This window comes from Phyllobates terribilis, unplaced genomic scaffold (assembly GCF_046119375.1).
Source record: "Phyllobates terribilis strain yellow unplaced genomic scaffold, ASM4611937v1 Scaffold_8__6_contigs__length_399053987, whole genome shotgun sequence".
Classification (NCBI taxonomy): domain Eukaryota; kingdom Metazoa; phylum Chordata; class Amphibia; order Anura; family Dendrobatidae; genus Phyllobates; species Phyllobates terribilis.
This window is the reverse complement of record NW_027362768.1, coordinates 110,931,658-110,948,892: the sequence shown is the minus strand read 5'-3', so window position 1 is coordinate 110,948,892 and position 17,235 is coordinate 110,931,658.

The following is a 17,235-nucleotide window of genomic DNA, read 5'->3' as shown; positions in this document are numbered from 1 at the left end:
TACCGCGATCTGCCGGCAGCCAGCACAGGAGCGCAGCAAGTCTCAGGGGCCATCGGAAGGTAAGTAAAGGGTTTATTTTTTTATTTTTAACCATTCTCTCGGGTCACGCTATATAAATCCTTGCCGGTTGCATGGATTTATATAGTGTGACCTAGTTGTCACAAGCACTTTCCAAGTGATGCTAAAATAGCTTGGAAAGCGCTTGTCAACCAGCATGTGACGTGCCCAGGAGATGGGGACGACTACTCGGCACCCGGGCCTTGCTGTTAGCTTTGGGGGGATGCCGCGGTGGCCGGCTCCCGGGCCCGTACCCTGGGGTCACTCTTAAAAGGCAAGGAATAATGGGGGGAAAGGTGTATGGGATAGGAAAAGTTCGTGACGCCACCCGTGGTGTCTGGTGAGGATCAACAGCGCTGCTACAGTCCTCTGAGGCCGGTGGTCAGGCAGCTTAGTTGGTGCGGCTCCCCACAGGTGGAGCGGGGCCTCAGGGCAGCGTAGGAAAAGGAATGCAGGACTGAGGGGACCCAGCCGGGTCAGGAGAAGAATAGGCACACTCACAACAGTTCACTTCAGTACCTTTACTGGTGGTGTTTCAGGCACGATCCAGGGCACTGTAGGGTGAAGGGTGCATTTCAGGACTCTCCCCAGTGAGTGGGTGTGGGGCCTTTTGTTTCTTGCCTTTTCCTTGTAAGTTTATGACCTGCCTGGAGCTAGGCCTAGCTTGGTCTCTGTCTGGCACCTGCTGACCTGGTGGTAGGTCCTTCTGTTGGAGATCACACTCCCTGGTCTCTTGGGCCTCAGTGATTCCTGACCTTGGGATAACGGTCATCTTTTGGTGTTCCTGGGACATGTAGTTCGCCAGGGGTTCTGGTTGTTTCTGCGGGTCCTAGAGATCCGTGCAGACACGGACCCGGTGTCCGGTATATGGTCTTGGGGTGAGCTGGCTAAGCTCCTCTGCCCCCTATGTAGCTCGCTTACTCCACTTGCCTTCGGCCACGCTCGGGGCCCTCACTAGGCTTCACACTGGCAGTGGGCCTCACTACTCTTCACCGCTCTTATGGCGTCGGCACGCCTTGGGCTCACTGACCTGAGCTCCCTGAATCTGGGCTGGACTGACAACCTCTCTGGCTGCAGCAGACTGACTTTAGACTGTGTCTCCAGGCTGTAGATTCCAGACTCGACCGACTGCCTAGCTCCACCTTCCCTATTTATATCCATATCCGGGCTCCCTCTGGTGGTCTGAGGTGGAAGGTGGAGGTGTGTGAATGCTATGAGGGCCTCTTATGGAGGAATCCGTCCATGCACCCCTCTAGGATCTGTGGCACCAATGTGCAGCAGGGCGCCACATTCCCCCCTAGCAAAGCTCAGTACTCCCGGACTGAAGTACTTTTTATAACAACAATAACAATAACTCTTCCCTTTATGGGAGGCACTTTGCTTAAACATTACATATACAGCATTATAAATAATAAATAGATATATACAATTCAATAAGCAACCCCAGAATTCAAGTCTCTTCCGGTGAGGTTCCCCGACAGGATGACCATCTCACAGGGTAGAGTACAGTCATGGCCAAAAGTATTGAGAATGAGACAAATAGTAATTTTTCCAAAGTTTACTGCTTCATTTTTTGTAATGGCAATTTGCATATACTCCTGAATGTCAAAGAGTGATCAGCTTAACAGCAATTACTGTACTTGCAAAGTCAATATTTGCCCAGAAAATGAACTTTAACCCCCAAAACACATTTCAACATCATTGCAGTCCTGCCTTAAAAGGCGCAGCTAACATCGTTTTAGTGATTGATCCATTAACACAGTTGTGGGTGTTGATGAGGACAGGGCTGGCGATCAATCAGTCATGATTAAGTAAGAATGACATCACTGGACACTTTAAAAGGAGGCTGGTTCTTGGTATCATTGTTTCTCTTCAGTTAACCATGGTTATCTCTAAAGAAACACGTGCAGCCTTCATTGCACTGCACAAAAATGGCCTAACAGGGAAGAGTATCGCAGCTACAAAGATTGCACCTCAGTCAACAATCTATCGTATAATCAAGAACTTCAAGGAGAGAGCTTCCATTGTTGTCAAAAAGGCTCCAGGGCGCCCAAGAAAGACCAGCAAGCGCCAGGACCGTATCTTAAAACTGTTTCAGCTGCGGGATCGGACTACCAGCAGTGCCGAGCTTGCTCAGGAATGGCAGCAGGCTGGTGTGAGTGCTTCTGCACGCACTGTGAGGCGGAGACTCTTTGAGCAAGGGCTGGTTTCAAGGAGGGCAGCTAAGAAGCCACTTCTCTCCAGAAAAAACATCAGGGACCGACTGATATTCTGCAAAAGGTACAGGGAGTGGACTGCTGAGGACTGGGGCAAAGTCATTTTCTCTGATGAATCCCCTTTTCGATTGTTTGGGACATCTGGAAAACAGCTTATTCGGAGAAGAAGAGGTGAGCGCTACCACCAGTCTTGTCTCATGCCAACTGTAAAGCATCCTGAAACCATTCATGTGTGGGGTTGCTTCTCAGCCAAGGGAATCGGCTCACTCACAGTCTTGCCTAAAAACACAGCCATGAATAAAGAATGGTACCAGAATGTCCTCCAAGAGCAACTTCTCCCAACCGTCCAAGAGCAGTTTGGCGCCCAAAAATGCCTTTTCCAGCATGATGGAGCACCTTGCCATAAAGCAAAGGTGATAACAAAATGGCTCATGGAACAAAACATAGAGATTTTGGGTCCATGGCCTGGAAACTCCCCAGATCTTAATCCCATTGAGAACTTGTGGTCAATCATCAAGAGACGGGTGGACAAACAAAAACCAACAAATTCTGGCAAAATGCAAGCATTGATTATGCAAGAATGGACTGCTATCAGTCAGGATTTGGTCCAAAAGTTGATTGAGAGCATGCCAGGGAGAATTACAGAGGTCTTGAAGAAGAAGGGGCAACACTGCAAATATTGACTTGCTGCATTAACTCATTCTAACTGTCAATATAACCTATTGGTACTCATAATATGATCGCAATTATATTTCTGTATGTGATATAAACATCAGACAAACACTAATAAAAACCAGAGGCCAGCAGATCATGTGAAAATATAATTTTGGTGTCATTCTCAAAACTTTTGGCCATGACTGTACTTGGTAGCTTGAGGGACCCGTCCAAAGCAAACCCTCCACGTAGGCCCTGAGGTGGCTGCAGGGCATGGCGATCCTGAGTTGGACCTTCGCTTGTGCCACCCAGACAGGTTTTTCTTCTGAGGTCACCTAAAGGGGCACTCCAGGGAGTGCAATTATTTACAGCAAATAGTTTTTGGGCTGCACACAGTCCTCAGCCACAAAGTTCTTTATGTACCCTGACAGGTAACTAGAGGTCACAAGGGAAGTGTCCATATCACTTAAATTGTCCATCATAAGGCAAAACACAAGTTAATAAATACATATACATGAAGATACACAATATAATACCCCAGGGGCAACTATTTACACTGTCAGAGTTTCTTTCTCTACTCTCTGTATCTGACAGGGGTCTGACCTCGGGTGCTACGTGTCGACCTACGTGGTACTGGGATACGTGAGGCACTAGTATTTGCACTACCTCCCATTCTGTCAGTTCTAAGTGTTGGGGGACTGCAGGGTTGCCTTAACCTCGCTACAGGACTGGCAAGTATACCATTGGCTGGGCCTTCTAGCTCTGCTCCAACCGGGGATTCTTCTTGAGCAGGCTCTTCTGAAGCACTTACAGGCTCTACTTGCTGTGGAGGGTCTTCTGGCTGTTGAAAGAAGTGGATCACAGGTATTATTACTGCTCCTCCTAGTTGAGGCCAATCTGCCGGGAAATCTCCTAAGTCAGTATGGAGTACTGCTTCTTTAGGCTCCTCCGGTACGGTGAGAGGCACTTCTCCTTGGGGCTTTAGCAGGTCTGGACACAACTTCAGATGGTCTCTAGATACCGTTGCAGTCGTTATTCCTCCGTCTTTACTAATCAAACAGGTCTTCTTGTTATCAAATCTTGAATTTAACACAGTGTAGGGTTCTCTCTCCCACTGGTCATCAAGTTTGTGGTTTCTCCTTTTCCTCTTTAACACCACTTCTCCTGGTGTGAAGGGTTCTGCGGGCGCACTTTTATTGTAGTGGGCTTCCTGCTTGTCCCTCACCCGAGTGAGACTGTCTTCGACACAGGCCTGTACGCTTCTGTACTGCTCCTGTCTAGTCGTGTCCCAGTCCTCAGTGGACATATCTGCTTCTGGTTCTACTACACCAAGCTCCAGGTCCATGGGCAACTTCCCGGGTCTGGCTCGCATGAGATATGCTGGAGTACAATTGGTGGAACCTGGTATGTGGTTGTACAGATCTACCAGGTCAGGTAGTAGGTCTGGCCACTGATTTCTCTCCTCTAGTGGTAAGGTCTTCAGCACGTCGATGATGATGTAATTCATCTTTTCACAGAGACCGTTGGTTTGGGGGTGGTACGGTGTAGGCCGGATCTTTTTACACCCGTACAGATGGCAGAACTCCTTGAACAGTTCAGCTTCAAAGGCTGAGCCTTGATCCGTCAGCACCTGCTCCGGGTATCCGTGGGGCCTGCAGAAGTACGCCTGGAATGTCCTCGCTTCTGTCTCTGCCAGCAGATCCTTGACGGGGGCGACCACCAGGAACCGGGAGTAGTGATCCACCATGGTCAAGGCATAGAAATATCCTGACCTGCTGGGTGACAGCTTGACATGATCTAGGGCCACGATCTCCAAGGGTCGAGTTGTCTTGATGGGTTGCAGGGGTGCCTTCTGGCTGCTGTAGTCTTTTCTTCTGAGGCTACAGGGTCCACAATTCCGGCACCACCTCTCAATGGAACTGCACATTCCTACCCAATAAAACCGACCCTTCAGCAGGGTTTCTAGCTTCTTCCAGCCAAAGTGCCCCGCCTGAACATGGTAGGCCTCCAACACCATCTGGATGTCTGTCTTGGGCACCACTATCTGCCATACCATCTCATGGGTTTTGGGGTTGACGTACCTCCGGCACAGCTTCTCTCTATAGATGAACAGCCGGCTCTTCTCATTCCACAGCTGCTTGGCTTGGAGAGACGCTTCCTTCTCCAGGGAGGAACCTTCCTGGGTTTATCAGTTCTTTGATACGGCTGACAACCAGGTCGCTACCCTGGGTCTCCTTCCAGCTGTGGTGAGGCAGGGGGTTTAACGTCTTACCACGTTGCCTCCTGGAGGCTCGTTGCTCATGGACCATTCCATTCCGATGAAAGGCAGGTAGTTCAATCTCCTCCAGGTCGTCCACTTCTTCTTCAGTGTCCGACTGGTGGGGCATCCTGGACAGGGCATCGGCGTTGGCGTTCTTGCGGCCCGCCCGGTACTTAATAGTGAATTGGTAGTTTGACAGCCGAGCAATCCATCGTTGTTCCATGGCTCCTAGCTTGGCTGTCTCCCGATGTGTCAAGGGTTTGCTATCAGTGAAGGCAGTGAATTTACTGGAGGCTAGGTAGTGCTTGAACCTCTTGGTGATGGCCCAGACCAGGGCCAGGAACTCCAACTTACTTGAAGCTGCTATAGTTCTCTGGGTTCCTCTCGGACGAGCGGAGCTTCCTGCTTGCATAGGCGATCACCTTCTCTCGGTCATTCTGCTTCTGACTCAGTACAGCTTCTAATCATTCATTGCTGGCATCAGTGTACAGCAGGAATGGTTGGCTGTAGTCAGGGTAGGCTAGGATCTCTTCGCCGGTCAGGATCTCCTTCATCACCTTAAAGGATTCAGCTTGCTCCTTACCCCACTGGAACAGGGGGTTTCTGCCTCTGGGGGACTGTCCTACCAGGAGGTCTTGCAGAGGCGCCGCTTTCTTGGTATAGTCCTTCACAAACCTCCGGTAATACCCGACTAGTCCCAGGAACTGACGGACCTCCTTGAGGCTCTTCGGCTCCGGCCATTTCTGGATGGCAGTGACCTTCTCCGGGTCTGGTGCTACTCTCTCTGGACTAACGATGTGCCCCAGGTACTGTACCTTTCTCTTGAGCAGGTGGCACTTTGAGGGCTTCAGCTTCATCTCATACCGGGACAGCGACTCAAATACCTCCGCCAGGTGCTTCAAGTGGTCCTCATACGTTTTGGAGTACACTATCACGTCGTCCAGGTATAGTAGCACAGTCTCGAAGTTGCGGTGTCCCAGGCAGCACTCCATCAATCTCTGGAACGTTCCAGGGGCGTTGCAGAGTCCAAACGGCATACTATTGAACTCGCAGAGTCCCATCGGGGTGGTGAAGGCCGTCTTCTCCCGATCCTCCTCAGCAACAGCTACTTACCAGTACCCACTAGTGAGGTCAAGGGTGGAGAAGTAATTTGCAGACTTTAAGGCAGCCAGGGATTCCTCTATACGTGGTAAAAGGTATGCATCTTTATGTGTAATGCGATTTACTTGTCTGTAATCTACACACATTTTCATGCTTCCGTCCTTTTTCCTGACTAGAACTAGGGGAGCTGCCCAGGGACTACAACTATCCCTTACTACTCCTGCCTTCTTACTATCGTGCAACATCTCCTTTGCCTTCTGGTAGTGTGCTGGTGGTATAGGCCTGTAACGTTCTTTGATGGGTGGATGGTCACCTGTGGGGATATGGTGTTGAACCCCCTTAATCCTCCCAAAGTCAAGTGGGTGCTTACTGAATACCTGCTCGTATTCCTGAACCACCCGGTGTACACCCTGCTTCTGATGGGCAGGAGTGGTGTCTGTCCCAACATGGAGCTGTTGACACCAATCCTCCACCTGCGTTCCCGGGTCATTATCCTCCACTTCGTCTGGTGAGGTTAAGGACTCCGCCGTGTGTATAGAGTTGTTATTTACGGTGTACAGTTTGGCAACAGTGGCGTAGCGTGGTAATCTAACCTCGTCCTCCCCATAGTTTAGGAGGCATACGGGCACTCTCCCATTGCGTATATCCACTACCCCTCTGGCAGTTAAGAGTGTAGGTCTATTCTCTGAGCTAAGGGGCTCTACTACCGCCTGGTAGCTCCGTCCTTTGAGACCTATTGCTGCTTTACACCAAATCAGCATTTTACTCATCGGGGGAATCACAATGGGTACCGGGTCTGTCACCCGTACATTACCAATTTCACCGCTTGTTAGCTTTACCTGTTGCTGGTACATAAGGGCTCAGATCTCTTTCTGGAGCACCCTTCTCTGCCCTGGTCTGGCAGTGTCAGCTATCTGTTGGAGCAAGAACAACACTTCTCCCAAACAGTTACTAACAATATTAGTGCCAAGTACCATATACAAGTCTGTATCATCAGGATTAGTCTCTACTACAATTAGTCCCTGGTCCTTCAGTTCCACTCTTCCCACCTTTACTGCCACATCCTTAACCCCGACTAGGTTAAGGGGGAGGCCGTTTGAGGCATACACGGAAAGATTTGGATCTGGTGGGTGAAGTTCGTCTATGGACCAGAACCTTTTGTAGAGGACATCAAGCATGATGGTTACCTGAGATCCTGTGTCCAGCAGAGCGAGTGTCGCGATGCCGTCCAGCACAATGGACAGGAAAGGTCTTCCTCCCACGAACCTGCGGTACCAGTTTGATGGGCCTGGGGGGTCTACTCCTGGGTTTCAGCCCTCGGCCCCAGGGTTTTCTCGTTTATAGGACAGTTCTGGACAGCGTGACCTGTCTTGTGGCAGCGGTGGCAGACAAGGTCCCTCGGCGGGCGGCGTTGGTCGCTGGTCCTCCCAGGGGATGGCGTTGTCCTCTTCCTCCTTCTCATCCAGGGGACATCCTCAGGGCTGTCGGCTAGCAGGATCCTTCCTTCTGCCTCGGGCTCCGTCCTCAGCTGCAGGGCATTCAGTACAGTAAGTAGTCTGAGTTTTGTCCAACTGACGCACTTCAGAGCGCAGGCTGTCCAGCTTACTAGGGGACATTGCTTGCACTTTGGCTTCAGCAGCCACCGGGGAAAAGGTGCATGCTGCAGGCACTGGGGTGGCCCCACCCTGGTAACAATGGATAGCTGTTGTTTCCAGAGGCTGCAGTCCTTTTATAGCCATGTCCTTAAGGGTGTCAAAGGTGGCATCTGGATGATCCAGGGACCACCAACGCACAGTCCTGCTCTCCTCTTGGGACCTCAGTTCCCAGATAAACTGTTCCTTCAGCATTTTATTTTCATTATCGATGCTGGTTGGACTGACCTGTTTCAGAGCTCGCAGGGCCCCTTGTAAACACCAGGCATAGTCCCGAACACTGTCCTCCGGTTGCTGAGAGAAGTTGTAGAACCTCATCCGGAGGTCTGTCTCAGTACGATTCTCAAAGACAGTCTGTAACTTTTTAAAGATGGCGGAGACTGACTCCTGGTCTGCGGCCGACCAGGTTTCCACTTCTCGCTCCGCAGCACCAGTCAATTGTCCCAATACAACAGCGGCTCTTTGCTTGCCTGTCATAGAGTACATGTCCACTATACCGCATATTTTCCTTTTGAATCCAGACAGGGTATCTGGTTTGCCGCTGTACTGGAGGAGCCACTTCGCTCCAGGGATGTACGGTAGGGCCATGGGTATGACAGGGGTTACAAGCCCTGCTGGTGGAGCGGCTGCTTCGGCCTGCTCGGCGCCGAGCGCGGGTTGAACTTCAGGGCGGTTAACTGGTACTCCGGCGTTGTGCTGCTCTTTGGACATTCTGGCACCCCCCTAGCGAACCGTGGCCTACCTTCTTTTCTTTTCTTCCGGTAGGCCGCAGCTCCGCAGGTGACGGTCTTCCTTCAGGACCTTGCGTCGCTTGCGTCCTACGTTAGAGCTTTCACCGGCGCTCCTTCCAGGACCTGGCGCTTCCTTGTTTGACGTCGAGACGTGGGGCGTGTCCGGGACTTCGCGTGCTTCAGCAGGTACGCCTCTCAGTTTTCCCGCGGTTACACCCTTCTTCCCGCTCGGCTGCACAACAATGGCGGCGATCTTCGCCACAGTTAAATACACAGTTCTGATTAAAGGCTAACAGTACCCGGTGGCAACGGGCACAACACTCCGTCGTTGCAGCGGGCACGGAATCCTGTTCGTGACGCCAGGAAGAGATGACACGCCCAGGGGATGAGGACGACTACTCGGCACCCGGGCCTTGCTGTTAGTTTTGGGGGGATGCTGCGGTGGCCAGCTCCCGGGCCCGTACCCTGGGGTCACTCTTAAAAGGCAAGGAATAATGGGGGGAAAGGTGTATGGGATAGGAAAAGTTTGTGACGCCACCCGTGGTGTCTGGTGAGGATCAACAGCGCTGCTACAGTCCTCTGAGGCCGGTGGTCAGGCAGCTTAGTTGGTGCGGCTCCCCACAGGTGGAGTGGGGCCTCAGGGCAGCGTAGGAAAAGGGATGCAGGACAGAGGGGACCCAGCCGGGTCAGGAGAAGAATAGGCACACTCACAACAGTTCACTTCCGTACCTTTACTGTTGGTGTTTCAGGCATGATCCAGGGCACTGTAGGGTGAGGGTGCATTTCAGGACTCTCCCCAGTGAGTGGGTGTGGGGCCTCCTGTTTCTTGCCTTTTCCTGGTAAGTTTATGACCTGCCTGGAGCTAGGCCTAACTTGGTCTCTGTCTGGCACCTGCTGACCTGGTGGTAAGGCCTTCTGTTGGAGATCACACTCCCTGGTCTCTTGGGCCTCAGTGATTCCTGACCCTGGGATAACGGTCAGCTTTTGGTGTTCCTGGGACATGTAGTTCGCCAGGGGTTCTGGTTGTTTCTGCTGGTCCTAGAGATCCATGCAGACACGGACCCGGTGTCCGGTATATGGTCTTGGGGTGAGCTGGCTAAGCTCCTCTGCCCCCTATGTAGCTCGCTTACTCCACTTGCCTTCGACCACGCTCGGGGCCCTCGCTAGGCTTCACACTGGCAGTAGGCCTCGCTACTCTTCACTGCTCTGATGGCGTCGGCACGCCTTGGGCTCACTAACCTGAGCTCCCTGAGTCTGGGCTGGACTAACAACCTCTCTGGCTGCAGCAGACTGACTTTAGACTGTGTCTCCAGGCTGTAGATTCCAGACTCGACCGACTGCCTAGCTCCACCTTCCCTATTTATATCCCTATCCGGGCTCCCTCTGGTGGTCTGAGGTGGAAGGTGGAGGTGTGTGAATGCTATGAGGGCCTCTTGTGGAGGAATCCGTCCATGCACCCCTCTAGGATCTGTGGCACCAATGCGCAGCAGGGCGCCACACATGCGGAAATGCAAGTGAAGAACGCTTCATTTCCGCATGTCCCTGGCAGGAAAACGCATGTACAATCTGCATGTGCTTTTTTCTGCCAGGGAGATGCAGAAACGGTCAGGAAAAAATCCTGAGCATTTCTGCACCGTGGGCACATAGTCTTAGACCCCTCAGTTATACATGTTGTGATTCATGTCTTTCTGGTGGCAAAAAACACAATAGCTCATTTTTGGAAAAAAACAAACGTACCTAGCTTATCTGATGTTTTAGAAAAGATGTCATTACATAATTCACTAGATCTCAATTTTGCTACCTATAATAATTGCCTGCTAAAATATTCAAAGAAATGGGATCGTTGGAATTCCACATTCCCCAACTCTTAGTTTCATTCTAACATTTTTTCTTCTTTTTCTTCTAGTCTTATTCTCTCTAATGGCTTAAATCAATATACTATTATGTTTATCTATTCCATAGTATGCTTGTGATAGGTTTTTGTTATGATATTGTATGTTTATACATAGGATACGATAATTAAGTTGTTAACATGTTATATTTACACTTGTAATTGAGTATCCGGGTTCTCTCTTTTCCCCCTTCATGCCTATCTTCCTGTACCCCCTTTTACACCCCATCTCCCCCCACCCCTTGTTACTTTATCTTTAACCCCCTTTACCACACTTTTTGAAAAATGTAATAAAAATTATTGAAACACAAACAGCAGAAGACACAGAGGAGCGACACCAATAAAAGAAGAAGTCCGAGGCTGGTAAGTATAAGACCGGGTGCAGGAAATTTAGATTAATGGCACCACTCCAGTGGTAAAATTAGAAGAAAAAAAAACGCTAGAATGGTGCTTTAATAACACTGGGTTAAAAAGTAAATGGCATATAATGGTATTTAAAACAGGCCTATAATTGTGGGCTAGCTCATTATAACATTTATGGATTGATACTTCTTGGTGGTTACCTCCACTTGACCCTTTGCAGGTTAATGAATGACATATGTGAAGTGGATAAACCAGTTTTTCTGCATTTTCTACAGTATTTCTTCAACACACAATAATGGTTAATTCTACTTTCTTATCACATTTTCTTTTCTACACTGATCTTGTAGTTCACAGTCCATTTTTCATGCCTGAAGTTCTATTCAATTTCTCCGCAGACATTATACCAGTTCAAGAGAAAGTAAGTAAAAGTTGTCTACAATTGTATATCTTTAGAGATCAAATGGGTATTTGAGTGAATAGGCGACTGCTCAATCCCTGGAAGCTGGTAAAGTCTTTAGAAAAGTTTCTCATGTCTGAAGTTGGACCTATCTTTAATAGTTGTCAACGTCATGACCACCCTAAATGCATGCACATTTAGTTTGGCTGAGAGTCCATGTGTTCTCATTGGGAAAGGAGACTAAGTCACTGCCAGGAATTTCTGGCTGCAGCGTATCCTCCTTGAGAACAAATGATCGGAGATCTAACATAATCCATCCTTCTTCTGGCTAACACGGTACCAAAACCTTTTTTTCTTGTGACAACTCGAAGGCAAGTTGTCATAGAAAACAGGTAGAAGACTACAATTAGAAAAATAATGGGGTACATTATTTCATATTAAATATAGCTCATGTGCTGAAACCCCTAAATATCCACAAAAAATGGGAGCATTATGTCAATGTGTCCTGTATGTGATATGCAAAACTTCCCACAAATACTGGCCACAGGCATAGCCCCATCATGCCCCCAAGTTCCAGCCACGAGGTCATAAATAGAACAGACAGGGCCACTTAGCAAACTTTTAAATTGGGCCAACACCTATTCGCCTCTGCCATCTGCCTTTGGTGCTGCCCACTCTGACACCTACCCCCTCACATTTAGAATTGCAGGCGGACCCGGCGGAAATTAACAAGGGTTGTGTCTCACTGGGTGGCCTTCAGAAAGGTTTGGTGATGTGCCCACATGTTTTCTTCTTGCCTACTAGTGTCCCGGGTCTAGAAACCACTAAGGCTATAGTTCTGCTCCTGGGAGGAATGCAACGATTGTGGTCGCAGAGGGTGCAACCACATCCAGGCCCATGCTGCAGGGGGGCCCAACAATGCCAGTGCCAACTTTAACTGGATGAACATTCAAGGATGCACATTCAGCTAAAATGTATTGTAGTGTCGAGATCCGTCGGGTCCCTGCAGCGTAATACACGCTGCTGGGCAATCAGAAGCCAGCATGCCAAGCATTGGCATCACATAATAGTGATGTCATGCGTCGCCATAGCAGGCATGTCAATGTCAGCTGCCAGCCTCTGCACCGGTTACAGAAGAGGCAGCCGTGTGCCGTGGGAGCGGAGAAAAGTGAGAAGAATGGGGGATTTATGCCTTAGAGAGCAGTTGCAGAACCAGGGACATATATACCAGGGAGGGACCCAGGATGTGGGACATATATACCAGGAAGGGACCCATTATGGGTGACATATATATCAGGAAGGGACCCAATATGTGGTGCCCCTGCGGGTCCAGTTGCCACAGAGGTACTGCATCTCATCCAGAGGTGTGGTACCCCACTCTCAGTTAAGGAGGGAGCACTACACGGGACCCACACATTCACATCCAACACACACCACTCCTGAGGGAAGGGCGAGATTGCTCCCGAGGGAGAGCACAGTCCCTGTCCCTGTCAGGAGGGTAGAACTAAGTGGAGAAGGTGGGTGGAGGAAGGAGTTTAGGGGAGCACTGACAGAGCAGTATATAAGGAAGGTGGAAACTTCTAGAAGGGGAGAGTCTCCTGTTCCAGTGCTTGGAGCAGGAGCACGGTTCAGTGGAAAGTGAGGAGTAGGGCCCAGCCAGAGAGGGCCAGGAGGAAAGTGACGAGAGGAACCAGAGCAGTGAGGAGGGCTCCAGAGAGAGAAGGGATCCCAGGGGCACGGCGAGTGCAGAGGCCACCCATGCACCCGAATTCACGCTGACGTGGAGGGATCAGGCCGCAGTAGGGGACCGGCCCCAGCCTAGTGGAGTACTTTAGGGCTCAGCTAGCAAACCGGAGGTTGCAGTATTTCATGTGCTGTAACCACATTCCACACACAATCGCCGAAAAGGTGGCCATATAGGACCAAGGAGACAGACCAGACGTCGCATGACAAGGCCCGCGGCCACTGGCTTGTGACACTGAGTGTGAGGCGCAGGGCAGGAGGGCGAAAGCCAGCACAGTGAGACGACCTGGAGAGGTGCACAGAAAGGGGTCCCATTCAAGTGCTTCCAAGATATCTGAGAGTTGGCTGGATCACTTCTCCGGAGGATACAGGATGACGTGGGCAGTTACAGACCGGCAACTGTAACCTGGAGAACTTAACAACTGTGAGTAAAACCTGAAGACTGCAAACCACTGTGTCCTTGAATAATTGCTGCGCCATCACCTGCCTTGCACTACACAATCTATCTCATCAATCCCCATATACTGCCCTGGAGCTAAGCTTTACCCGTGGAGAGCTGAACCAACTCTGCTGTGTCACCATCAGCCCCAGTGGATCTGCACTGCAGCGGCGGCCTCATATAGCCGCATACCACGGGTGGCGTCACGAACATTATCCCCAAATCTTTATTTCCCCAAGTTGACTGTTCTTTATTTAACTGCCCGGGGCCACGGACCGGGTCACTGCCACCGTGACATCCCCAGCACCGACCGGCCCGGCTACCGAGTACCCCACGGCCCCTGGTGGTGCGTCACATATATATCAGGAAGGGGACAAAATTGGGGACATATATACAAGGAAGTGGCCTAGGATGGGGGACATATATACCTGGATGGGGGGCATATATACCAGGAAGGGGCCCATGATGGAGGACATAAATACCAAGAAGGGACCCAGAATAGGGGACATATATACCAGAACGGGGACATATATACAAAGAAGGGTCCCAGGATGGGGGACATATATACCTGGAAGAGGCACAGGATGAAAGACATATATACCTGGAAGGGGCCTAGGATGGAAGACATATATACCTGGAAGGGGCCCAGGATGGGGGACATTCGTACAAGATGGGGGACATTACTACATAATGAAGAGGGGCAACACGCACTGTATGTCTTTATAGGATTTAGAACGCTACAAGGGCCCATTAATCTGACCAACGTTCTGGGGTTTGCCCAGGTCCAAATTTTGCATTAGGGCCCATCGGACTCCGATGACAATTATGACACTGGCTCCTTTCATTGGCAGCCTGTATATACGCATTTGTGGCACCCCTGAGGGTTCAGTCGCCACAGGGGTACTGCACCTCATAATGAGGTGTGGTATCTCCTCTCCAAGGTAAGGATGGAGCACCACGCAGGACCCCACCACACACTCAACACTACACCACTCCATTTCTGTAGGGGACGTAAAAGCACCATAGTGCTGCCCTGGGCCTGAATGGAGGAGTTGGGGGGAACCAAAGTTATGGGGAACCAAGTAGTGAGTGAGGGTGGAGGAAGTACTTTACTTTAGCACTTAATAGAATCATATATAACTGGAGGCCATTTTAATAACCGGGTCTTTAGTCGTGGGTCTTTGGGACGGCAAGTTAGCACAAGGCTGCTGCCGGCTGGAGGGTCCACGGTTCCCGGTCTCAGGCCTCGAGACAGGGGACTGGGGCCGAGTTAAAATCGGCTCTGTCCCCTGTCAGAGTCCAACCAAGAAGGCCCAAGAGGGGAGCAGAGGAGTTAGGCTCCACAGGCGAAAGGATCTCAGGGGGTGCGGACGGAGCGGAGTCGCCACCTGCATACCTTATTCTGGCCCTGCCAGAGAGACCCTGCCGCAAGAGTGGGTACCGGTCTCCGATTATCTGACTTTGCACTTCACGTCTCTGTCGGAAAAGTCCGGAGGCTTATGTGGATCCCAGGGGGATACGGACGGAGCGGAGTCGCCACCTGAATTCCTTAATGTGAGTTAATCCAGAGTGACCCGGCCTTTCGACAAGTTCTCACCACTAGTAACTAAGAAGGGCACCCAGTCGGTCCAGGAGCTACAAACTACCCATCAAGGACATCGCAGTACCCGTACGGGACGCAGTGGGGGACACAAGGCGGGAAAAGCTTCACAAGGAGAGGAACACTTTACAAGCGGGGGGTCCTGTCAAGCGCTCCTGAACTACCTGGAGTGTGCTGAAGCCCACCCTGGCGGTCGCAGCTCGCGGTGTGACAGCAGAGAGAAGCTCTGAGCTGAGAAAGCACTACCGTGAGTAAAGACTTGGATGACTTCAAATCCTGCCTCTGTCTGTTCTTTCCTCCGCGGCTCTGCACTCGCCAGCGCTCTGTTCTGCATCCCTTCTCCTACGCTGCCCTGAGGCCCCGCTCCACCTGTGGGGAGCCGCACCAACTAAGCTGCCTGATCACCGGCCTCAGAGGACTGTAGCAGCGCTGGTGATCTTCACCAGATACCACGGGTGGCGTCACGAACTTTCCCCTATCCCATAAACCTTTTCCCCATTCCTTCTTGCTTTCAAGAGTGACCCCAGGGCACAGGCCCGGGAGCCGGCCACCGCGGCATCCCCCAAAACTAACAGCAAGGCCCGGGCGCCGAGTCCCCATCCCTTGGGCGCATCACATTTGCATGATCTTTATTAGACTGTGTTTGCCAGTAGACAGATGATTGACACCTACATACTGTAGCATCGTTCATCCTCGTATGATTGGCTCACTCTAATCTCAGAGCACAAATATTGTACAAATACAAATATCCTTGCACATTGATATATTATAGATGCATTTTGCAGACTACACAGCTCGATTTAGTATTATTACACAATATCTTAAATAATATATATTAAATAAAACAGCATTCATTAGCCAATCCACCTATATTTTATTACTGCAAAGTAAAGAATAAAGAATGAGCTGTATATTTGTGTCTGTTTTTGAGTTGCTACGAGCTTCTCAGTAGGAGTCCACACTACTACATTTTGAGGTTATATGCTCTAAAGTAAAAGGAAAAATGCTGCAGGTAGTAAAAAATGACTCATACAAACCCCGCAGACCGCTGCGTGTAATATAAGTCACATTGAGTTTCCATGTTAAGCCGTAGCCACAGATGCGTCCGTCTGCACTTCTCATTATATGTGAGTGAAAGTTATGAATAACAAATATCTCCAAACCACCGGAAGCATCGGAGAGATGAAGAATTGTATGAATGGAATTACAGTGTCATTTATAAGAGGCTTTCTTGTCTGAGTAACATGGTGCTGAGGTCATTCATTCATTGCTGGTAGTAGGAGACCTGGCTGCAGTCTGCGGCTGATTGCATGCCGCTGCTATGTAGGGCACAAGCCAGAAGTGCGGCTGCATTATGCAATGTACAGCAGTGATGTCATCGCACAGCTACTTATATATACACATAGTTCTGCTGAATGGTAATGACAGGTGGATTAGAAATAAAGAAAGTTCTTTACTATTTAATGGACTGCTAATAGGCTGTAATGACTCAGCCTGACTTCTCAACTCTTGGACGTATCAATCATACAAGGATATGTCACTCACCGCTAATAATCTATTGTCCAAAATGTGGGAAAAATAGCAACATTTATTGTAATAATACCATAACTATAATAATTCCATAACTATAATGATGCCATAACGTCTCTTTTGTCAAATACTATATACAAATTGTTGAAAAACTATATTCTATATTGACTCACCCCCATATCACAACATACACACATCAGCTATGAATATGTTTTTTGTTAATGGTGTTCTTCACTTTGGACAATCCCTACAGGATTTATTAAAAATAAACTGATCCCAAAATGTTCCCCTGTTGGGACCCACAGGGATCAGTTCTTATCCCTGGGGACCCCTCGGAATAAGGATTCAATTTCTCTGCAGCGCTATTGCAGAGGAAATGAAGTATTACACTGTGACTATTCAAATCTTTGGGTTATTTGTGTAATGCCGTTCCACCAGAGACACACTTTGTAACCACTTTATACTCTGGCCAAAATATAAAGATCTAGAACAATGGATCCAACTTTATATTAATCCAGAGTTTCTAACAGGTTAGAGGAAAATGGGTTTTCTAAACTGGAAACATCCCTTTAAGAAAATAGATGGCAAGTGACTAATATGG